Source organism: Zootoca vivipara, chromosome 4 (assembly GCF_963506605.1).
Source record: "Zootoca vivipara chromosome 4, rZooViv1.1, whole genome shotgun sequence".
NCBI classification, from domain to species: Eukaryota; Metazoa; Chordata; class Lepidosauria; order Squamata; family Lacertidae; genus Zootoca; species Zootoca vivipara.
In genome coordinates this window covers 9,292,376-9,315,007 of record NC_083279.1, presented here as the reverse complement: position 1 = coordinate 9,315,007, position 22,632 = coordinate 9,292,376, and positions in this window count along the sequence as shown.

Sequence of the window (22,632 nt, the reverse complement as noted above, 5' to 3'; positions counted from 1 at the left end):
GTTAAGCCCAAACAATACAACAACAAAAAGTATAGCCATATAACTTCAGTGAACCAACATTTATAGGCGTAAGGAAAAAAGACTCTACGAAAGGCTCAAGATGACACACAAAGAGATGACCAATGTGGTACTGTAACTCATGCATCGACAGGTATGATTGACAGGTGACATCTGATGACCTAAGTGAGATGTGGGTGTGGTTTGTCAAAAAGGCCTGGCTGGCCTTTTGAAGGGGTTCCACCACCCCTGGTGTAAAAGTGTTCAAGGTCTCTTTATCAGTCACCGTAGGATAGGAAGGTTGTGACACAATTCTCGGGTATTTTTATTTATTTGTTAGTTTGTCTGTTGTATTTATATCCTACCTTTTTCTCCAAGTTGCTCAAGATGGCTCTCCCCTTCCTCATTTAACCTCCACAACAGGTAGGTTAGGCTGAGAGGCAGTGGGGCTTTGAATCCTGGTTTCCCAGGTACAAGTCCAACACTCCAGTCACTACACCACACAGACTCTCGATCAGGTATCAATCTGCTACGCTACTGGACGGTTAATATAACTCCCACCCTGCATGATTTTCAGCTGTAGAACTTATGTGAGGCTTCTCACACAGGTTCTGAAATAGAATCCCACATTGGTTAAAAACCCCATAGTTAAATTGGACCTCCCCCACCCAGCGTTACATTAACAATCATATTGTGGCCATATTGTGGGGGAATAGTCCCACGTCACACAGCAATTAGCGCAGACCCACCAAGTGTCCCTATTTCCCACGGACGTCCTTGATTAAGAGAAGCCATCCCGGTTTGTGATTTGATCCCAGAATGCCCCATTTTTCCTTAGGACATCCCTATTTTCATCGGAGAAATGTTGGAGGGTATGGAGTTATCCGATCACCAAGCCATCTGAAAGCAGTCTCGTATAGGAAAGTTTCTTTAATGTTTTGTTATATTTTAATATATGTTGGAAGCTGCCCAGAGTGGCTGGGACAACCCAGCCAGATGGGCGGGGTATGAATAGTTAAATTATTGCTATTATTATTATTATGCAATGGGATGTCCCTATTTTCATGAGAGAAAAGTTGGAGGGTATGTTAGCACTGTCACATTTCTTCATCGTAGTCGCCATGTGGGGAGGGAAATTTTTTATAAATCCCCTCCCTGTGCTCCTCAGTGCAAATGACTTCTAAACCCCATTTGGTATTTTATTTTTTAATCGCCCATGATAGTGAAAAACCCATACTAATGATGCATTAAATAGTAAATGTTGAAAACTGTGAGCACATTTTTGCAAAGATGTGTCTCGTATAAGTATTTTGTCACTTAGTGACAAATACAGGTTTGCCCTGCTACATCAAGGTGTAAAATGGTCTTTACTCGGGACAGAGGTTTACTGGAACACAGATCTCAGGGGCACCATTTCAGAGGCAAGTTTCTGAAAGTTAGCTTTTCAGATAAATATTTTATACGATCCGAACTTTCACGGTTGCGCCATATGTTTGCACATTACTGGGGAAGAGCCGTACAACACACACGTTGACAAAGATCGATTGCGCCACACACATGAATTATAGGGTGAGTGCAAGGACTGGGGACCATAAGGCTGATCAGGCGGTAGGATAACATAAACAGCTTGCACTACGTTATGGCTGGACAGCCCATGTTGATCCTGCATCCATCTCTGCCACACAGTGGACCTGCTTGGTTGAAAGACCCTCCTTGCTGGGACTGCAGGGGTCCAATATGTTCAAGCGGCGCCTCTAAATTAGCCATCTGGATGTGCAATCAAGTGGCACCCCAGTGGGGAAACCGAGGCCCCACGCCGATGCTCTTTGTGTGGGGAGGGGCAGAGTGACATTGTAGGTAGGATGATCTCAGCTCTGAGGCTCAAAATACCTCGTGGTTCCATCTATGAGAGCCAGTAAAGAACCTTTTGCTTGGACTAGAGAGACCTGTGTTCAAACTGCTACTCAGCCCTAAAGCTCAATAAGTGACTTGAACAAAAAAATTCCTTCAGTAGCACCTTAAAGACCAACTAAGTTTTTATTTTGGTATGAGCTTTCGTGCGCATGCACACTTCATCAGATAACTGGTATCTGACGAAGTGTGCATGCACACGAAAGCTCATACCAAAATAGTTGCTTATTCCCTTTACATCTGCTGGGATGGCGTTCCACAGGGCAGGAGCCACTACCGAGAAGGCACTCTGCCTGGTTCCCTGTAACCACACTTCTCGCAGCAAGGGAACCGCCAGAAGGCCCTCGGCTCTGGACCTCAGTGTCCGGGCTAGACGATGGGGGTGGAGACGCTCCTTCCTCCTTAGAGGATCTGATATTTACACTTGCTCAGGAGTAAGTCCCGTGGACCTACTTAGGACTTACCTCTGAGGAGACATGCATAGGCTTGCATTGTACGCCTGGCTTCTGACTAGCTGCATCGAAGAAAACTCTTGAGCAGGACTTTAAAAAAGGTGGAATCATGTAGTGTCAGTAACCGGTGTCTTTAGTTTTTGCCGACTCTCAGCTGTGGAAGGATTGGATTCTGCGAGAATGTAAATACCCAGCATTTTATTTATTTATTTTTCTGCATTTTTCCCTATTACAATACAATGTTCCCAGTGTTTTAAAAGTATTACTTTTAGCACCGAGTGTTTTGAACAGCGAACTCTCTTGGCGTTGCCTTGCCACATATTGATAAACATGGCACAAGGAGGCTGCAGCATCAGATATGCTTATTCATAGAATCATAGAATCATAGAGTTGGAAGAGACCCCAAGGGCCATCCAGTCCAACCCCCTGCCAAGCAGGAAACACCATCAAAGCATTCCTGACAGATGGCTGTCAAGCCTCCGCTTAAAGACCTCCAAAGAAGGATACTCCACCACACTCCTTGGCAGCAAATTCCACTGTTGAACAGCTCTTACTGTCAGGAAGTTATTCCTAATGTTTAGGTGGAATCTTCTTTCTTGCAGCTTGAATCCATTGCTCCGTGTCCGCTTCTCTGGAGCAGCAGGAAACAACCTTTCACCCTCTTCTATATGACATCCTTTTATATGTTTGAACATGGCTATCATATCACCCCTTAACCTTCTCTTCTCCAGGCTAAACATACCCAGTTCCCTAAGCCGTTCCTCATAAGGCATCGTTTCCAGGCCTTTGACCATTTTGGTTGCCCTCCTCTGGACTTTCCATGCAAATAGCCAGGCAGGGAGCTCACATTTCTAAATGGAGAAGGGGGTGAACTTAGCCAAAGGCTCTTCCACTTCTGGAACTTTACTCGAAAACACTCTTGGATTTACTGATAATGAGCAAAGAACGGCTGGCTCCATCTTCCCCCTTCCCTCCCTCTCCTGTCCTTCTTTTCCTGGGTAGTTTCAGAGGAAATCTATTTGTGAAGGGACATGGGGCTTATCTCACCGTGGCCTTTCTTTTATCAGCAGAGGCAGGAAGCTGTACAAATCCCTGGCAAATGTCCATCATTGGCTTACAGAGAAACAGTTACTGGGTCCCATACATGGTTCTCTTTAGGAAGGTAGACCTTTGCTGGGTTGGGGGGGGGCAATCCCCACCAATGATGAGCAAATTACATCATATTTCTTCAGCTCCCATGGCCTTTAACAACAACAAAAGGCAAGCCATGAAATACATATTTTTTTACTCAGGTTTACCGCATACAAATAGAAGGTCATGCTGATGGCAACAATACAGTGGTACCTAATTGGTTCCGGAAGTCTGTTCATAAACTGAAGCGTTCATAAACTGAAGCAAACTTTCCCATTGAAAGTAATGGAAAGTGAATTAATCCGTTCCAGATGGGTCCGTGGCGTTCGTAAACCGAAAATTCGTAAACCGGGGTGTTCATAAACTGAGGTTCCACTGTACTGCATAGTTCTGAAATACAATGTAGACCAGGGGCTGGATGCAGCCCAATCGCCTTCTCAATCCGGCCCACGGACGGTCTGGGAATCAGTGTGTTTTTACATGAGTAGAATGTGTCCTTTTATTTAAAATGCATCTCTGGGTTATTTGTGGGGCATAGGAATTCATTCATATATTTTTTCCTCCTATAGTCCGGCCCACCACATGGTCTGAGGGACAGTGGACCGGCCCATGGCTGAAAAAGGTTGCTGACTCCTGATGTAGACTGTTTTAGGTTTGCCTGCCACTTAAAGAACTTTAATTCGCCTGTTTAACTGGTTTTATTTAAATGAATTTACATGTTTCCAGGATCGTAACCTTGGTACAGTTTTATAAAAGGGAGCTCGTGGAAACGGAAGTGCTCAGTGTTAGAAGGAAAGGCCATCTTTTCCCCATGTGTTTCATATTTCAATATCACAGAAGAATTTTTGATATATTTATGTTCATCCTGTGTTCTTGTAATCTGTTAGAGCAACACTAGCCTAAAAATAACAATAATGAGGAAGTAGGCATTTAACCCTGCTGTGTAAATGTTGCCCTCACTTACCAAAATTGATTCCTACTAATGAATCAACTAAAGGTTACTAGCCAGTAACAAAACCGGGACCAGTTTGAAGGTCATATGAGGCACAGCCCTACGTTGTGGGATTCCACAAGGATGCTCTCCTAGTAGTCCAAGGGGAAGCAGGATGAATTCAGGACTGCAGAAATGAAATGAGCTGTGTCTTCTTGAGGTGCCTAGAAGGTCTGCTTCATGTCTATTCTGCAACACCCATAGGCTTAGCTACTTCTAGGGGCACTGGCGGTCTTTATGTTCATTTCCAGGAGAAAACAAATCATTACAAGCTTGCGAAAGCCTCTCCGTTAATGGCCTTCTGAGGTAGGACGGTTGCCCATTCCAGACAGTTTCCTCATGGAAAATCTGGGCAGGAAGAGGTCGTTGACAACATTCCTGGGGACTGAGGCACTGAGCTTTACTGCTACTAGGGGATTGTGCAAGCTGGTCTTTTGGAAAATACAACTTTGAGAAGGGATTTGGGAGTCTGAAACAAGACCACACACACACAGTCGTACCTCGGCTCCCAAATGCCTTGGAAGTCGAACGTTTTGGCTACCGGATGATTGAAAACCAGAAGTGAGTGTTCTGGTTTTTGAATGTTCTTTTGGAAGCCAAATGTCCGGTGGGGCTTCTGTGACTTCTGATTGGCTGCAGGAACTTCCTGCAGCCAATTAGAAGCTGCGCTTTGGAAGTCGAACATTTCGGAAGTTGAACCACTTCTGGAACAGATTCTGTTCGACTTCCAAGGTACGACTGTGTGTGTGTGTCTGTGTGTGTGTACACAGACACACACACACATATAGAAAAATAAAGAATAAGAAAATAAGAAGGATAAAATTATAAGTGTGCAAAGTAAAATGACATAAAAGAATAAAATAACAAAAAACTTATAAGCATTACATGAGTGTTATTGCAGTTAACCTAAACTTAACTTTAATACAGTGTATATAGAAATGAATTCCTAATATCATTAAATTTGTCCATGGCAAGTTTACATTTGTACGCAACTTGCTCATGTTTTTTTTTAATATATAAATATGCTTAATGAATAATAACAACAAACAAGGTGAATGGAAGAGGTGGGAAATAATAGTGGGAGGGGACAGGAATCTGCAGAAGGAGAAAGCGGGATGTTAGATCTTTTCTCCTCCCGCCCCACTCTGACATACCCATTTACAGGTTTGGCGTGCATCTTGGAGAGAAATGGTCAGCAGCTTTCTGAGGGAGAGCTTCCCTGAAGAATGGACAGGCAGGAGACAGGTTAAGCCCTTGCCTCCTGCTCTCCAGTTCTCCCCCTGAAAGTGGTCTCCTGAGTCCGGACTTGCATTATGAAGGAAACGTGAGCTTAGGCTTTAATGCTTTCCTCATAATATGTCGTTCCAACTTCATTCCACAAACCAAATCTAAAGAAAAGAAGAACATTTAAAGGCCTTCAATGAGGGGAATCATTCATTTGGACCTCCTGCTGTTTTGATGCCTTTTCCTTGCTACACTCTGATAGGCTATTTTGGTATTTGGCTTTGTGGCAAACGAAGTATTTGCATAAACTGCTCATGAATCATTGATAGATACGAGAGTGGAACAGGTTAGAAAGCTTTGATATTAGTGAATTTCGAAGAAAGAAGATCTACTTTCCAAAGCTGCTGATATTTCAGTACAGACTACCTGTCAACAGGCAGAGCTAAAAACATAAATCTGTTTTATTGTGAAACATTTCTCCAAATTAGAAACCTTGATGGACACTATTATCATTAAAGCATTAACGAAGGCAAGATTACCTAGATAACTCTGTCGCAACAGAAGTAGAGATCTGCTAAAGGAGGAAAAGGACATAAAAGATACAGTGGTACCTCTACTTACGAATTTAATGCGTTCCGAACGCACATTCGTAAGTCGAAAAAAATTGTAAGTCGAATCCCATAGGAATGCATTGGGAGAAAAAATTTGTAAGTAGAAGCAACCCTATCTAAAAATTCGTAAGTAGAAAAAATCCTATCTAAACCGCATTCAAGATGGCGGACGGAGCTCCATTCGTAAGTAGAAACATTCGTAAGTAGAGTTATTCGTAAGTAGAGGTACCACTGTCTTTTTGTGTACACCTAAAAGCATTATGTGTGAGTGTGGAGCTCTAGACAAGAGATTTCGACTTGTCTAGTGTGTGTCTGTTACAGCAGTGGTCAGCAAAATGAAAAGCAATTTTGCGTTGGGCAGATCTTCCTGGCAACCTGCCTAGACATTTCTTTTGAACTAAATGTTGTCCCTGGACATTTGAAGGGAAATCTGAAGAGATTAATTTCCATTTATATCTGAAAAGTGTCTATTAGAGTGTGTCCAACAAGCAGGCAGACAAAAGGAAGCGATAGGGCTGCTAAGAATTTGAAATCGGTGGGTGACAGAGGGTGTGACAGTCGTCTGGGATCCCTGGGGGACAGGAGAGGGTTCTGAATACTGCGAGAGAGCCGATTCTTTCATGTGCAGCCTGCAAATATTTCTACTTGGTACTCTGGGACAAGTGGGAGGAATCTTTTGATTCCCAGATGTTGTTAACAGACTCCCAACACTAAACAGCTCCAGCCAGCATGGTCAATGGTCAAGGATGATGGGATCTGTAGTCCAACACCCATCCTGCTCTAGGATATTCAAGCATTAGACATAAGCTGAGATTTAATCAGGTAACCGTGCTGTGTTTCCTTATCCAGAACGGTAGAAGGCGAAAGACATTGCTGCTGGTAGCACGTTCTGCTTAAATCACACGCCATTAATGCAGATGTGCTTGTCTGTTCCACTGGCTGCAGGTAGGGGAAGTGTCTCTTGTAAAGGCTAGAATAACTGGTGAGATCCAGCAAATAAGGAGCCAAGGAAAACAGCAGCAGCACTGCAAGCAGGTTGGGTTGGGTTAAATGGTACGGCAAATGTAGATGACACGGTATCTTTTATTTATTTATTTATTTATTTATTTCATTTATTTATTTATTTTATTATTACGGTCGAGGACCAGCTCTTAGAAGTAAAATTTTTAAAAAATAAAAATAGAAATAAAATGGATCCCTTTGAAAGAACAGTTTCCGGGAGCGTAACGTATATAAGACGCTTTGGACAAGATTTAAAAGAAAATTATTAATTATATAACAATGCTAAAAGTTTAACCCTTAAAATAGTGGTTGCAGAAAGCTGAGCCTAGCTCGCTCGGGGTGCCATTGAGGAAAAATTCAGACGGGCTGGGAAGAAAGTCTGTGTCTGCATATTTGGGCACAGAATCTGGCGACCGCCCTGGTTATCTTCAGGTCTTTGCCTAGCAAGAGCATGTTGTATAATTGCTTTTCCGGGAGGCTTGCTAACCTCACCAGTATGGGATCCAGGATCTCCCTTCGAGCTTCTTCATATAGGGGGCATCTAAAGAACAAGTGCTCAGGGCTTCCTATTTCCCCTAGTGGGCATACGCAGAGTCTTTGGGCGTATGGGATTTTTTTGTAAAGCCCCTCCAGCACAGGCGTGGGCAATGCTGCACTTCTGGCAAGTGTAAAAGCCCTTCTTGTGTTTTTTGACAGGAGAAAGGAGAGGTAAGGTGCCGGGGCGGCTATGTATCTCTCGATTTCTCCAGTTCTGTATTCAGGGCATCTTGAGCAGTCCTGTTGTCTTTCGATATCAATGAGTCGTTGTCTGACCGTTGCTTTAGCTTGCCTTAGATCCATCCTTAGGAGGCCATGGGGGAAAAGGCCCATATTCTGGAGAGAGTTCAGAACCGCTAGCTGCCAACCGGACTGGAACTGGTCACATAGGATCAGGGGCGCAATCCCTTGGGGTTTCAAATTTAGAGTGACACGGTATCTACATAATTCTATGATGCCAATGTGATATGGTAAATGCAGACCACTAGAATTTCTCCCACTGTCTTATGGATTATGAGGGATTTGAGAAAGAGATCAGATCTATCACATTCACCAATGCCGGCTTCCCACACCAGCTGTTTCACTTACCAGGAATGTGGTGAAGGGGGGAGCTAGATCTTCGGAGCAAGCAGGGGACCAGAATGAAAAAGGCCCTGGAATCTGGTACGTGATCATCCAGATCTCGAATAAAAGAGGCTCACAGAGGATGCATATGGAGGGAAGCATTACTTCTGATAAAACTCATTTCTCAAGAATCATTAAAGTAGCCAAATCTGTCCGTTTCAATTCCTTGTTTTCCCCAACTTAAGTTCAGTTCTCCGTGTTTCCACATCAGATTGCGATATTTACCTAGTGAAAAGTCATCAGCATTTTAGTGCAAATTTCTCCAGATAGGGGCATGCTTGCAATTTTGCCTACGACCCGCATTTTCGCAAAGCAGATTTCCCTAACACAATGCAGTTTTGTATACTGTGTCCACCAATATATACATTTACATGCACATGCACATTTTACTCTAGTATATGCATTTTTTGTGGGCTGGAGAACTTCACTGCAAAAGTTACAGGATGGCTGTGTTTTGGGCCACATATCACTTTGAGAAGGGTGGATTAGGTAGGCTTGCCTTTAAATGTAAGTGCATTCAAATCCCCACCACCCCCAGTTGTTACCCAAGATGTCACCCACCAGAATGACAGAAAACCAGACAAGAGATCTCCTGAAGTCTCCTGAAACAGTGGAAGAAAAGGCAGCTGCAGATCCCACCCACCCACTCTCTCTCCCTGTCGCTGCTGTTAGCCCCTTCCATCACCTGCCACACGGCACATCTGGATTTCTGTTCATCACACAGCAAGGGAAGGAGGGTGTGGAACGACATGTGCAGAAACTGAAAGGGTGTGGAGGAAATGTATGGGAGGCACAGTCCATGCCTTGTGTTTTCCACAACTTCGGGAGACTGAAAGACCTGTTTCCTGTTTCTGGTTTGCAAGATGGAAACTTAAGAGTTTCGCCGACTTGAAAGGGATTTGTCCTAGAGTAAGCCATTTGAGGCTGATCATTTCCCTCCCTTTGGAATATCACTTTAAGATCTACCAAAGGTTTTCCTTTCAGATTTAAGGAGAAACACCACAGACAAAGGCCTTTGCAAATATTGCCAGTGAAATGCAGTAATAACAGGGTGTGTGTGTGTGCGTGTAAGGTGGGTCTTTTACGGTGCTTTTTCTTCCAATAACTAAAAGCTGGTTAACGGCCAGTTTTGTGGCTTAAAAAAAGAAAGAAAAAAACCCCACATGCAATTCAATCCTTGGAAAATGTGATCAGTAATGGTTTGGTGAGTCTAATACAAATAAAATCCAGATAATTAGCAACTAGAGCTACCATCTACCAGCTGCACTGACTTACAGATACAATAGGAGTCATATATGCAGCAATTGCTGAGTTAGCCCAAAGTAGCTGATTTTAATTTGATTGACAGCAAAATGTTCCCTCCGTGTTACATTCCTCTTTCACCACCCTATGTTCCCTGCAGCCCAAATAAGGAACTACCATATCCTGAGTCAGGCTATTAATCTTTACTGGCTGTAGCTCTCATAGAATCAAAGAACTGTAGAGCTGGAAGGGGCCACGGGGGTCATCTAGTCCAACCCCCTGCAATCCATGAATCATTTGTGATTGCTTGTTTACATCACATAATAATATGCTACCCCAGCCCTTAAGGCTGTTAAAACATGGCAAGAGAAGTGGCAAATGTCACACATTGTCAGAGAGAAATCGCCCCTGCCCCCACCCCAAATTTAAATGGATTTCAAAAGATGAGCACAGCCTGGTACTCACCATAAGAACAATTAGTGTTTTCTCGTAACAATGAAAGCATGACACTATTCAGGTTTACTGAGAAGCCCCATTGATTTCAATGGGATTTACCTCCAAGAAAGTATTGTTTAGTACTGCAACCTTTGATGAAAGAAAGAAACAGAAACAAGCCCCCAAACCAATAAAATGATAATGAAGGATCTCCCCCCTCCCACTGCCACCCCCCTGAGAGCTTTGTATGTGTGGGTCTATATACAAAACAAATTAAGCTAGGAATTGCTTTTAACAGCTCTTTTGTGGCGTTCCTCTTTTGGAAATCTCTACCTTCATATACTAATTAACCTCTGGGTGACTCTGTGTAAATTAGATGATTCCTTTGCCGAATTCCTGCGGTAGTAAAATAAGACATCTGAAAAGATTTAAGGCTAGCCAGCAAAGTTTCTTTTCCGGTACAGCATTAAATAATATACTGATACAGGTGCAACATGGCTGGGGAAAACAGATTAATGTCCCCCTGATATAAAGAGGGGATGCTGGGGGCAAGAACTGGAATAGGAAAGAATGATGATTCTCCCCACCCCTAAAGTTCAAGGGCAAAAACCTTGGTTGACCTTATCTGCATGGCTCCATGAATTTCGAGATGCTCCTGCTGATTTATACTCATTTGTGCTTTTAGGCCTATCCCTCTTGCAAAATCCAAGTCCCTGGAGTTCAGGGGTGTGGTTCAATCCTTGGGGATGTCTAGCTAAGGCAAGCATCCCCAAACTTCGGCCCTCCAGATGTTTTGGACTACAATTCCCATCTTCCCCGACCACTGGTCCTGTTAGCTGGGGAAAAGCATCTGGAGGGCCACAGTTTGGGGGTGTCTGAGCTAAGGACTCCACCCCACCCACCCCCTGCTGCTCCAGAGGGTAGATCCTGAACCAATGGATTCAAATTAAAAGAAAAGAGATTCCCACTAAACATTAGGAAAGATTTTCTAACAAGAAGAGCTGTTCAACAGTGGAATGGACTCCCTTTGGAGGTGGTGGGCTCTCTTTCCATGGAGGTTTTTTAATCAGAGGTTGGATGGTCAATTGTCATGGGTGCTTTAGCTGTGATTCCTGCATTGCAGGGGGTTGGACTAGATGACCCTTGGAGGATCTTACATCTCTACAATTGTATGATTCTATGATCTCCATTGTTCCCCATCCCAATGCCTGGTTCTTGGTGAAGTGGTTAAACCTGGCTCTATCACTGTGGTGTCTTTCATGAGTGGGCCGCTCCTTCATAATGAAACGTGTTCTGCGCATAGAAGACCATGTGTCCTGGGAATGGGTTTTGTTTTGACGTGCCCTACTGCGTTTTAAGCCTTTGTGAAGTGTCTTCCACGTGAGATTTAAGGGAGGGGGTTGAAATTCCTTCTCCCCCCTCCCATCATCTGCCCCTCTAGTAATAGCTGAGTTTTGTGCACATGCCCACTAGGGGGTGGGAGAAGGGTGTTCGGCATCCAAAAGGGGTGCAATTCCTGTGTGATTTAACTGTGATTCCTTGCCGAGGGTTGGATTAGAGGACCCCTGAGGTGCCTTCCAACTCTACGGTTCTATGATTCTGTGATTCTATGAATTTTCAGTCATGTACATCCATGCCTCCTTGCTTCACCGTCCCAAATGGTACAGGCCATTTGCCATTTCTATGAAAACTAGCCCTCAATGTGGGAGTGTTGTGGGTAACAGAAGAGGATATATTGATTGATATTATCCTTCCTAACTCGCACTAGCAAGTTTATTCATACAGCAGAGTGCATTCCCCTATTACACAGCAGGAAGCTGGTTGCAGACTCGTTAGAATCTCTTAAAACAATGAGCAATTCAATCTGGCTTGCCCAGATTGGGATATGTTCCTGGTAATAACACTTGAATCCCTCCTAAAAGAATAAAGACACAACAGTCTTATTCATAAGTAAGAAAAAGAAGTTTACAAATTTTCCCCCCCTTTTTTGCGAGAAATTCCCTTATTCAGTGCCCTTACTTTCATATCCGGGAGTTGACAGCCCCATAGGATTCCTTATCTTCAAATCCGGGGGTTGACACCTATGGCTTTGGGCTTAAAGTTAGAAATATGTACAAATAGGTTGACCCCATATGGGAGATAACCCAGGGACTGCTGGCTAAGAGCCAGCAGTGTAGTCCAGGTGAAGCAGGAAGCAGGCAGGACAAAAAAGAAGAGCTGTCAACTTTCAGATTTGAAAATAAGGGATCAGCAACCTCACCTGTCCTGGGGACAGTCTACAGTATATCTAACAATCCAGGATAGCAGTGGGAAACGGCGCTGGAATAAGGGAATTTCCAGCTAAAAAAAGGGAAGGTTGGCAGCTATGAGAAGAGGGGAGGTGGCTACGTGACCTGGCCTTTTACCAGGTCTGGAAAGGTCACACCCACCTACTGGTTACATGCAAAGGGACGGTGCCCCAGCCAGGTGTAACAGGACGTTCAACTGGCTGGACCAACATCCCCTGCATGTCCACTCTAGCAATACAAGGAATGTTGTACTTGACTGCTCCAGTAGATTATATCCCACACGGAAGAAGTCATTACCCTTGTTTCTGAGGTCAGTAAGAATTGCTTTGAGGCAACCAGTTTTCTTTCTTTCTTTTTGTCACAGAGGACTACCACAGATATGGTTGGATAGGCTAGCTAATATGGTACATAAACCAAAGTGTATCGGGAGCGGTGCCAAGATGCCTTTGCACCACAGGGCAGCTCTCAGAAGGGAGTGACTGGCCTGGTTTCTGTAGTGCCACCTAAGGAGGCCATTGCTGTTCACCAGACCAGAGAAAACAACTGGGCCTTGGCTGGCCCAGTATATTATTGTTTCTGGTTTGGTTGTTCGCTCCACTCCTCTGCACTGCCACCCTTTGCAATCTCTCCCATACCTATTCGCCTCTGCCTTATCTGATCCCCAACCTGAACCTTGATTTTTGCCTGCTCAGGGAGACATATTTCCTTCTGGCCCTTCCGCCCCGCAGCCTTCAGGCCTGACCTACCTCATACAGGGTTCCTGTGATGATAAAATGAGGGCCCTCTTATGTGTCTTGAGCTGCTTAGAGGTAGGCAGGACACAATGGTAATACGAAACTCTCTCATTTTGCCCAGAGGGGACTGGGCAGTGTGATGTTGGGGGCAAAGGATGAAGTCTACAGGATGGGAATTAGACACACATTAACAGCTTAAAACGCAGCGTGGTGCATTTCAGGTCACATTTGCACATTGCTGTACACACTGGAGAGGAGGCAGAGACATCTTCATACAAAGCAGTTGCATACCTCTTTGTTGAGCTTTTTTTTTTTTGCAAAATCTAGAGGAGGAGGAGGAGGAGGAGGAGGAAGAGGAGGAGAAGAAGAAGAAGAAGAAGAAGAAGAAGAAGAAGAAGAAGAAGAAGAAGAAGAAGAAGAAGAAGAAGAAGTTGATGTTTTTGAGCAAAAAAACAACACTTCCGACATGGGTTTTCCTGGACATTTCACTGTTTTTCGGAAATTCCGCCCAGACGCTATTTCCGACGGACAAATCCCAGATCTGTCTGAGACATACGGCAGCTCTGCCTGCTCATGTGACCCCTTGAACTATCTGTGCATGCGCAGCCTCAAACATACGCACCTCAACTTAACAGCAACATGAACGTGGCTCACATTTCCATATCGAATAGAAGCTGGTTTGAGGGGGAAGCTTAAGGAAACAGCAATGTTTCCTTAAGAAACCGCGGGATGGCTAGAGATTGCAGCTAACGCCATGTGTCCGTTGCTTTAAATGCTGGCAGTGGGAGTGCGCTGGAGACGGACTGAACAGTCAGGTGGCAATGGATTTGCCGAGTTCAACAGGGCTGTGGATTACTGTCTTTTTAATTATAGGAACCTTTCTGAAAAGATGCCGCTGTGACTTGGAGAATAAGAAAGAAATGTGGAAAAGATAGGTACTCGGTTAAAAAGAACAGCAATGACGTAATGGTAGCTAAGTGATACCTTTTCCCACCTTTTCCACTCGCCCTTTGGTTCTTGGGGTTTCCATGGCAGCCTTGTGCATCTCTACATGACCTGTGAAAGTGCCTCTTGCTGTACAGCAGCCAGTTTGACAAGAGCAAAGATAAGAAAGCCAGTTTTCAAATGGGCAGTGAGCTGCATATATCCCTCTCGATTTCTCTCTTTAGTTGTCCAGAATAACACATATTCCACATATTCAGATTTTGTACGTCAGGTCCAAAAATGAACAGTGTAGCTTGTTGTTTGAATTGATGTTCCTCTTTATTTAGATATTCTCTCGGTGACTCCCTCTGAGGTTTTAAAAAAGTTGTTGTTCATTTTGTAAGTCTGCTGTTGTAGTTGGTCCTATGTGTTTGGCATTTATACACAGATGTGTTCCAAAGTGTTTACAGTAGTACCTTGGTTTACGAACTTAATCCATTCCCGAAGTCCATTCTTAAACCAAAGCATTCTTAAACCAAGGCGTGCTTTCCCATAGCAGCGGGGGACTCAATTTACAAATGGAACACACTCAACAGGAAGCGGAACATGTTCTGCTTCCAGGGCAAAGTTCACAAACCAAAACACCTACTTCTGGGTTTACAGCGTTCTTAATCCAAGTTGTTCATAAACTAAGCTGTTCTTAAACCAAGGTACCACTGGAATGACGTGGGTGGCACTGTGGTCTAAACCACTGAGTCTCTTGGGCTTGCCAATTGGAAGGTCAGCAGTTTGAATCCCTGTGACGGGGTGATCTCCCATTGCTCTGTTCCAACTTCTGCCAACCTAGCAGTTCGAAAGCACGCCAGTGCAAGTAGATAAATAGGTACCGCTGTGGTGGGAAGGTAAATGGTGTTTCCGTGCACTCTGGTTTTAGTCACGGTGCTCCATGCACCAGAAGTGGTTTAGTCCTTCTGGCCACATGACCCAGAAAGCTGTCTGTGGACAAATGCGCGCTCCCTCAGCCTGAAAGCGAGATGAGCGCCGCAACCCCAGAGTCGCCTTTGACTGGACTTAACTGTCCACGGGTCCTTTACCTAATGAGAATCCTATCATCATCATCATCATCATCATCATCAAATGTTTTTCTTGTTTCGTATCAGTTTGTTTGTTTTAATGTTTGACCATAATAATAATTTTAAATAATAATAATAATAATAATAATAATAATAAATAATAATAAATAATAAATAATAAATAATAAATAAATAAATAAATAGATAGATATTCCACTCTGGGCTAAAGTTCCCCCTCGATCCCTTTCACTAAATCTCTCTCCCTCCTTCAGCTCCCCCCCCCCATAATACAGCCTCCATCTTTAAAGTTTAAAATAAAATATAAAGCTTGCTCTGAATATCTTTTTGAGGAAAATTCTGCACTGAAACAGCCAGGGCTTCAATCCTAACTTGGGAGTAAGCCCCATTGAATTCAGTAGGGTTTAGTTTTGAGTAGACACGGTTGTGCTGTGCTGTTTAACTCAAGATCTTCCTCACTTCTTCTGTGAACTGGTAAAATCACAACGTCTAAGATGTGTGGACATGAAAACTGCATTAGCTTGCCCTTCTGCCAATAAACTACCTCATGCATTGTGCCTTCAGGCACACCTCTCTCTGTAAGTCAGTCTGATTATTATCGGAAAGGTCTCTTATTAGTTGGACCAGCATTTCAGCCTTTAAAACCCCCCAACAAAAAAGGTGCTTTTCTGCAGAGTTTTATGAACCTGCAAAATTCTTATGAGTTATTTATTATTATTATTTACTTGCTAGCTGCTTGTTAAACAAAGGTCTTGAAGCGGCCACGTCTGAAAACACCAACACAGATGCATATGGAGCTGTGTGTTATGGAGCTATGAGGTACAAACCGAAAAACCAAAGTCCCTTCTCAGCTAGAATACTCTCTGTAAAATCCAGGGCACCTTGGAGACAGGCAGCAGTCTTATGAACTGGTTTGAGGTGCAACAGCACAAGCCATCAATGTGCTGAAATGCACTTAACACGCACGAAGGTGTGGGGTGTCAGAGACCCCTCTCCCACAGGAAAACCCTCCCCGTATGCAGAGAAATATTTACCTGCCTGCTCCCGTATAGAAAGAGACAACTTGGGGCAGCCTGCTACCCAAAGTGACACAACCGTTAGTTGGTTGTAGAATGCATCTCCTGTGTCCTCCTCTCTCTCTCTGTCTGTGCCCTGCCTTTTTAAAAGCTTCCTGCGTGCTTGTGCTGGGGATGTGCAGAGCTACTGACATAAACCCCATGTGTGTCAATTAGGTCTTGCCTCTGAACATGTGCAGAGTGCCTCTCAAATGGTGCAGAAACAAAAGTGGGGGAGAGGCATGGAAGTGGGTAGGGAGTGTCCAGCTTCAGCATGTGATGACACCTTACGTTTTTATGTATATAGGAAGATAATTGGGTGGAAGAGGAGATTTATTATTAATTATTAGATTTGTTGCCTGCCCTTATAGCATCGCCAGCGTTTAGGGTGCATTCTGTTGTGATCACCTTCAGAACAGTGATACCTCCAGCATTTTTTTGTAATGCACTGTTTGTTTGTTTGTTTAAAATAGCAAACCCAAAAACCTCAAAGTGGTTTAGAAAAAAGATAAAACGAAAAAATCAAGGGGGGAAATCAAAACCCTACTTCTCAGGCTTCATTTAGGATGAAGATCATGAAATCTTAGTGTCTTCTTGCCTTTCTATCTTCAGTGGATTTAAACAATTATAAAACCGAATATGAAAAATTTCAGTGAATTCAGATTCATGATTTATTAAGCATAGATTAGGTCTTATTTCAAGTGGGCATCTCTGAAGAAGATCAATAAACCTCATCCCATGGTTTTAGATAATGGAACAGAAAATCATCCCATAGTTTTAGGTAATGGAAATGGAGATACATTTATAAATCAACCAATCTCATGAGCCCTGAACTTTTGGGGTTTCATGCTGGTACATGATACGTTTCTTTCATATGTGTGTGGGGTGGCACTTGCTAAGTTCATATAAACTTCTGTCCTAGCCACCAGCTGATCTTCTCATCAGCCTTTGTTGCTTCATACACACCCAAAAACTGGCCTGCTTGCTCATCAGTATTTCTTCTTCTGCTCTTTATGGGTACAAACTGCACGTCCACAAAGAATATCAGAACAAAGAGGAAGGAAAAAGAAGGACATTTTTTCCCTGCTTCTATATAATAATAAAAAAATTACCTGGTCGGAATCAAGTGCCTTCTGTTAAACTTTCCTATAGCCACTGTTGAATTACTGTTGTTGATTCATACGATCCACAGGGGAGTGATTAGTTGATTGACTTTGGATGCTGCTAATTATATTATCGCTGAGTTTGTACTTGCTATGAATATGATTCTAGGATTTGTTTTATTGTACGTTATCGACTTGCTTCTAAGTACGTATTTTATTATTTTGAAGATGTTACCTGTCTCCAAGTCTCATTGTGAGCCAAAAATGGGATTCAAATGGAAAGATTCCAGGTGGCTGATCCATTCTGTAACTGGGTTCAAGGGGTTGTTCCAGGTGTTGAACCTGAGGGACAGAAGAAGGATGCTGCTGGTGCAACACCTGCTCAGCAGGCTTCCTGATGACCAAGCTGGTGGAGACTGTCTCAAGCATGGTGTTGGAGGCTCCCTCCCGTATGGTTTTGAGAGACATCAGTATTCACACTGAAGTTGCCTCCTGTGTACCAGCTTGGGACTTCATGGCCTCCATCACAACCATGCTGCTGTTTCAGTTCAACATAGGTTCAAGATAAGTGACTGGGCATAGCTTCAATCGGGTTTTTGCCATGGAGCATGCCAGTGGGCATCCATTGATGGAGAGGGGCTCGTGGCATGCCTGCTGTCTTGGGCAGATCATCTTCTGGTGAGATTTGGACTGATAAGTGGCTGTATCTCCCTGCGGGGATGGTCAATTCATTGAGTTGGTATGTTCTTGGACACATGGAAGCCAATAGATTCTTGAATGTTCTGGGTGATTTTGTTGTTGTTGGCATGGCTTGTGCATCTATTGAGACCCTCTTCTTCCTTTGGAATTGTGAACTAGGCAGATCCATTGGCTTGAATGCACCCAACTGCCTTTGCCAATGCTGTGTAGACCACAGAGCTCCCTGTTTTCCAAGGAATGATGACCAATGAAGCAGGAAGGGTGGAGTGTGGAAATTATCATGCTACCATGAAGCAGTAACCAAGATGACATAATTCTCTGCCACCATTCCATCCTCTAAGAGCCATCCAGCAGATCTTTTGTATGTAGGAAATGGTCTAGTAATATCTAGCCAGACAGAGATGAAGATACCATCAGATGTCTGCTCTGACAAAGTTGCAAGGTGCTTCAAGTCTAAAAACACACAGATTAACATGGAATTGGATGCCACAGTTAGAGAGTCCTGGGGAAGTGTCCAGAGCACAATCTGGCCTGGTTATTTTTTTTATCGGTTTCAACTGCTGCCATTCAATGTGAACAAGCTGCTTGAAGGAGTTTGGGCAAGCATATGCTCTTTTGACCTTTGCCCATCATGGCTTCTAAAAGCAAGCTGAAGGGGTGTGGCTGGGTGGGTCCAGGAAGTGGTAAATGTCTTGTTGTGCTGGTGATGACTTAAAGAGGTGGTGCATACCTCCTTGGACATAGAAGAAGTGTTAACCACCATCACTCATTCAACATTGCTTCCTCTAAACATGCTCCAGTTACAGATTTTCTGGTAGGAAACTGATTATCTGGACCTATTTGAATCCAGTTTCAGGCCCTGACATGGTGCTTAGACTGCCTTGGCTGCATTGGTTGGTGACCTTTGTCAAAGGAGTAGAACCTTGTTGTTTCTTCGTGACCTCTCAGTGGCCCTTGATACCAGTGACCACTGCATCCTCCTAGAGTGGCTTTAGGGGCTGGGCGCTAGGGGCACTGTGTCACACCAGTCCCATTCCTACCTCTAAGCCTGATTTCAGAAAACAATGGGGGGTGGGGACTATTGCTCAGTGCCTTGGGAGTTGATTTGTGAGGTTCCCCAGGGGTCAAACTTTAACTTATACAGTCATACCTCGGTTTAAGTATGCCTCGGTTTGAGTATTTTCAGTTTAAGTACCGTACTCCGCAGACCTGACTGGAACAGATTAATCCACTTTCCATTACTTTCAATGGGGAAGTTCGCTTCACGTTAAGTACGGACTTCCGGAACCAATTACACTCATACCTCGGGTTAAGTACGCTTCAGGTTGAGTACTCCACGGACCCGTCTGGAACAGATTAATCCACTTTCCATTAATTTCAATAGGAAAGTTCGCTTCAGGTTGAGTACTCCACGGACCCGTCTGGAACGGATTAATCCACTTTCCATTACTTTCAATGGGAAAGTTCGCTTCAGGTTAAGTACGCTTCAGGTTAAGTACAGACTTCCGGAACCAATTGTGTTTGTAAACTGAGGTACCACTGTATACAAAACCACTCGGACATGGGTGGAAGTAGACATTGTGCTCAGGGCCGTCTTGAGCAGATCGCGCGCCCTGGTGCTGAGGGGCGGAGATCGCTCCGCCGCCCGCCCTCGCAGGGCGCAATTGGTTTCCGCACGGCTTCGGCGCGCGGTGCCCTCCTTCCCAGGCCGGCGCCCAGTTTACCAGCCCCGCGCCATGGTGCACTGCGCCACCGGGGGTCTACGACGAGCCGGGCCTGATTGTGCAAAGGCGATTGTTGTAGCAGCACAAGCCTTTCCACTTGCCAGATGAAACCAATTCCTCTCTCCTTCTCACATATGCTGTTCTGGGGGTTCTTTCAACCCTCCCAAGCAGATCTGGGGATGATGCAGGGTCGCATCTGGGTGGGGGAAGGGGGGAGGGAAGTCTGGATGCACTAGTAGGACTTGCTGTGCTGGCTTCTGCAAGAGCACCAACTTAGTTGAATCTGCCCATATAACTCCACCCAATACTCGTTTTTTTGTGTGAATGGGGAAAGTATCTGACCCACCTCTTTGGTCTTGAGCTCCCACCCCAAAAGGAAAAGAGAAATACCACTTCTGAGAGTGTTTATATTTATGGTCACTACTAGCCAGAATTTTGTCTGCAGTGAAACCACTGGAGATGTAGCCTTCAATATGTTTATACTTGGTATAAATGTTTATACTTGGTATACTTGGTATAAACAAACCTTGGTTGGGAGAGCATGAGACTCTTAATGTCAGGGTTGTGGGTTCGAGCCTCAAACTGAGTGGGGCTCAATTTGAGCCCCATGTAGAGTGAAAGATTCCTGCATTGCGAGGGGTTGGACTAGATGACCCTTGTGGTCCTTTCTAACTCTACAATTCTATGATTCTATGAGACATTTAGATCAGTCCACATTTTAATATTAACCTTCCTAATTCACAATTCTTGAAACAATATGCAAACTGAAAAGCAGCTATCCTTCAACATTCACTTCTTCAAATTTCGTGACGTAGTTCTCCAACTTAAAAAAAATAGTGCAAAAATGCATATATTGCTGCAAATAGCATACAAAATGCATTATATTAGGGGGAAATATTTTCAAAAATGTGTATATTGTGGAAAATTGCATACAACAATTGTATATTAGAAGAAACATGTGCTGAAATCCTGAATTTTTTTCATGAAGACTTAAAAAAATTCACAAACTGTGGTGGAAATGTGCAATCTTGAACTTGACTGAAAAATGAGAAACTGAAATTGCCGTATTCGACCATCGCTAGTATATAGTGTAACCTCCTAAGACCTTAGTTATCCAAATCTGTATGTGATCAGAACTGTGTGTCTCTTCCAAAGCTCCCTCCATGTCACAGGAACTCTAAGTAAACAGCATTTATCTAAGCTTCTGATTGTCCAAATATGTTGACTTTTCCCAGTGGCTCTGTATCAAAGTAACTCCTGGGACTGCTTGTGCCTCATGAGAAAGCAGTAGTAGCATATGAACAAATGACCTTCGACTCTTTCCCCACCCTCCTGAGGTTCAGACAGAATGCGGGGGACCTACACATCTCTCTGGTAGTGAAGCACAAAAGCTCATCTGCAAAAAAAGGGCATGTGGTTCTCCCCTAAGAGAAAATGTACAGAGATTTCCCCTTTGCGAGACACCTCAAATTGGGGAGGCAACGTGCAGGTCATTTGTTCCATCTTCTGTTGCCACTTTTTTGCAATGTGCAACGAATCCTTAAGGCCTGTTCTAGGTAAGGGTTCTTGGAGTATCCCGACATGCTGGTCCCTGATTCCAAATGCCACTATAGGGACCTAGCAGTATCAGTGTCGGTGGAGGCACAAAAACACCCCACCCATGTTGGCCTTACTGCCCCACTTAAATCAGCTGAGAAATATGTAGATGTCCACACAAGGGACTCTGTTTTATATACTCCTCAGTTGTTGTTGTTGTTTAGTCGTTTAGTCGTGTCCGACTCTTCGTGACCCCATGGACCAGAGCACGCCAGGCACTCCTGTCTTGCACTGCCTCCCGCAGTTTGGTGAAACCCATGTCCGTAGCCTCGAGAACACTGTCCAACCATCTCGTCCTCTGTCGTCCCCTTCTCCCTGTGCCCTCAATCTTTCCCAACAACAGGGTCTTTTCCAAGGATTCTTCTCTTCTCATGAGGTGGCCAAAGTATTGGAGCCTCAGCTTCAGGATCTGTCCTTCCAGTGAGCACTCAAGGCTGATCTCCTTAAGAATGGATAGGTTTGATCTTCTTGCAGTCCATGGGACTCTCAAGAGTCTCCTCCAGCACCATAATTCAAAAGCATCAATTCTTCGGCGATCAGCCTTCTTTATGGTCCAGCTCTCACTTCCATACATCACTACTGGGAAAACCATAGCTTTAACTATACGGACATTTGTAGGCAAGGTGATGTCTCTGCTTTTTAAGATGCTGTCTAGGTTTGTCATTGCTTTTCTCCCAAGAAGCAGGCATCTTTTAATTTCGTGACTGCTGTCACCATCTGCAGTGATCAAGGAGCCCAGGGAAGTAAAATCTCTCACTGCCTCCATTTCTTCCCCTTCTATTTACTCCTCAGTATATGATGTAAAACCAGCCAAAAGACAGAGAGACAGAAGCAATCAAACTAGAACAGCATTGACTGTGGCCCAGGTGTTCTGAACGTTTGCTGCAAAAATAAAATAAAATATTTTAGCGGGTGTGATTTTACGGTGTGAGTTTCTGGCACAGAGCCTGTGTGGAGCCATGATTTCTGAGAGAGTCAGAGATTGAACACATAACTGGGTCAATTCAGTGCTGAGATTCCTGTGCACGCACACCCTGGGGATTGCGCTGGTCAGATTGGAGCTGCGTCAGGGGAGCGCCACGTTTTGTAACGTTCCACCACCATGCAAGCAATCCATGCACGTACAAAGCAAAGTACATCCAGAGGGCTAGGCTAGAAACCTTCGGCACAACGTGCTTGTTTTGTGCATGCAAGGAGTTTTGCTAACGTGGAGCGTGGGATCTGGAGGCCAGGAGCTTACCTGCCTGCACACCTGGAGGAG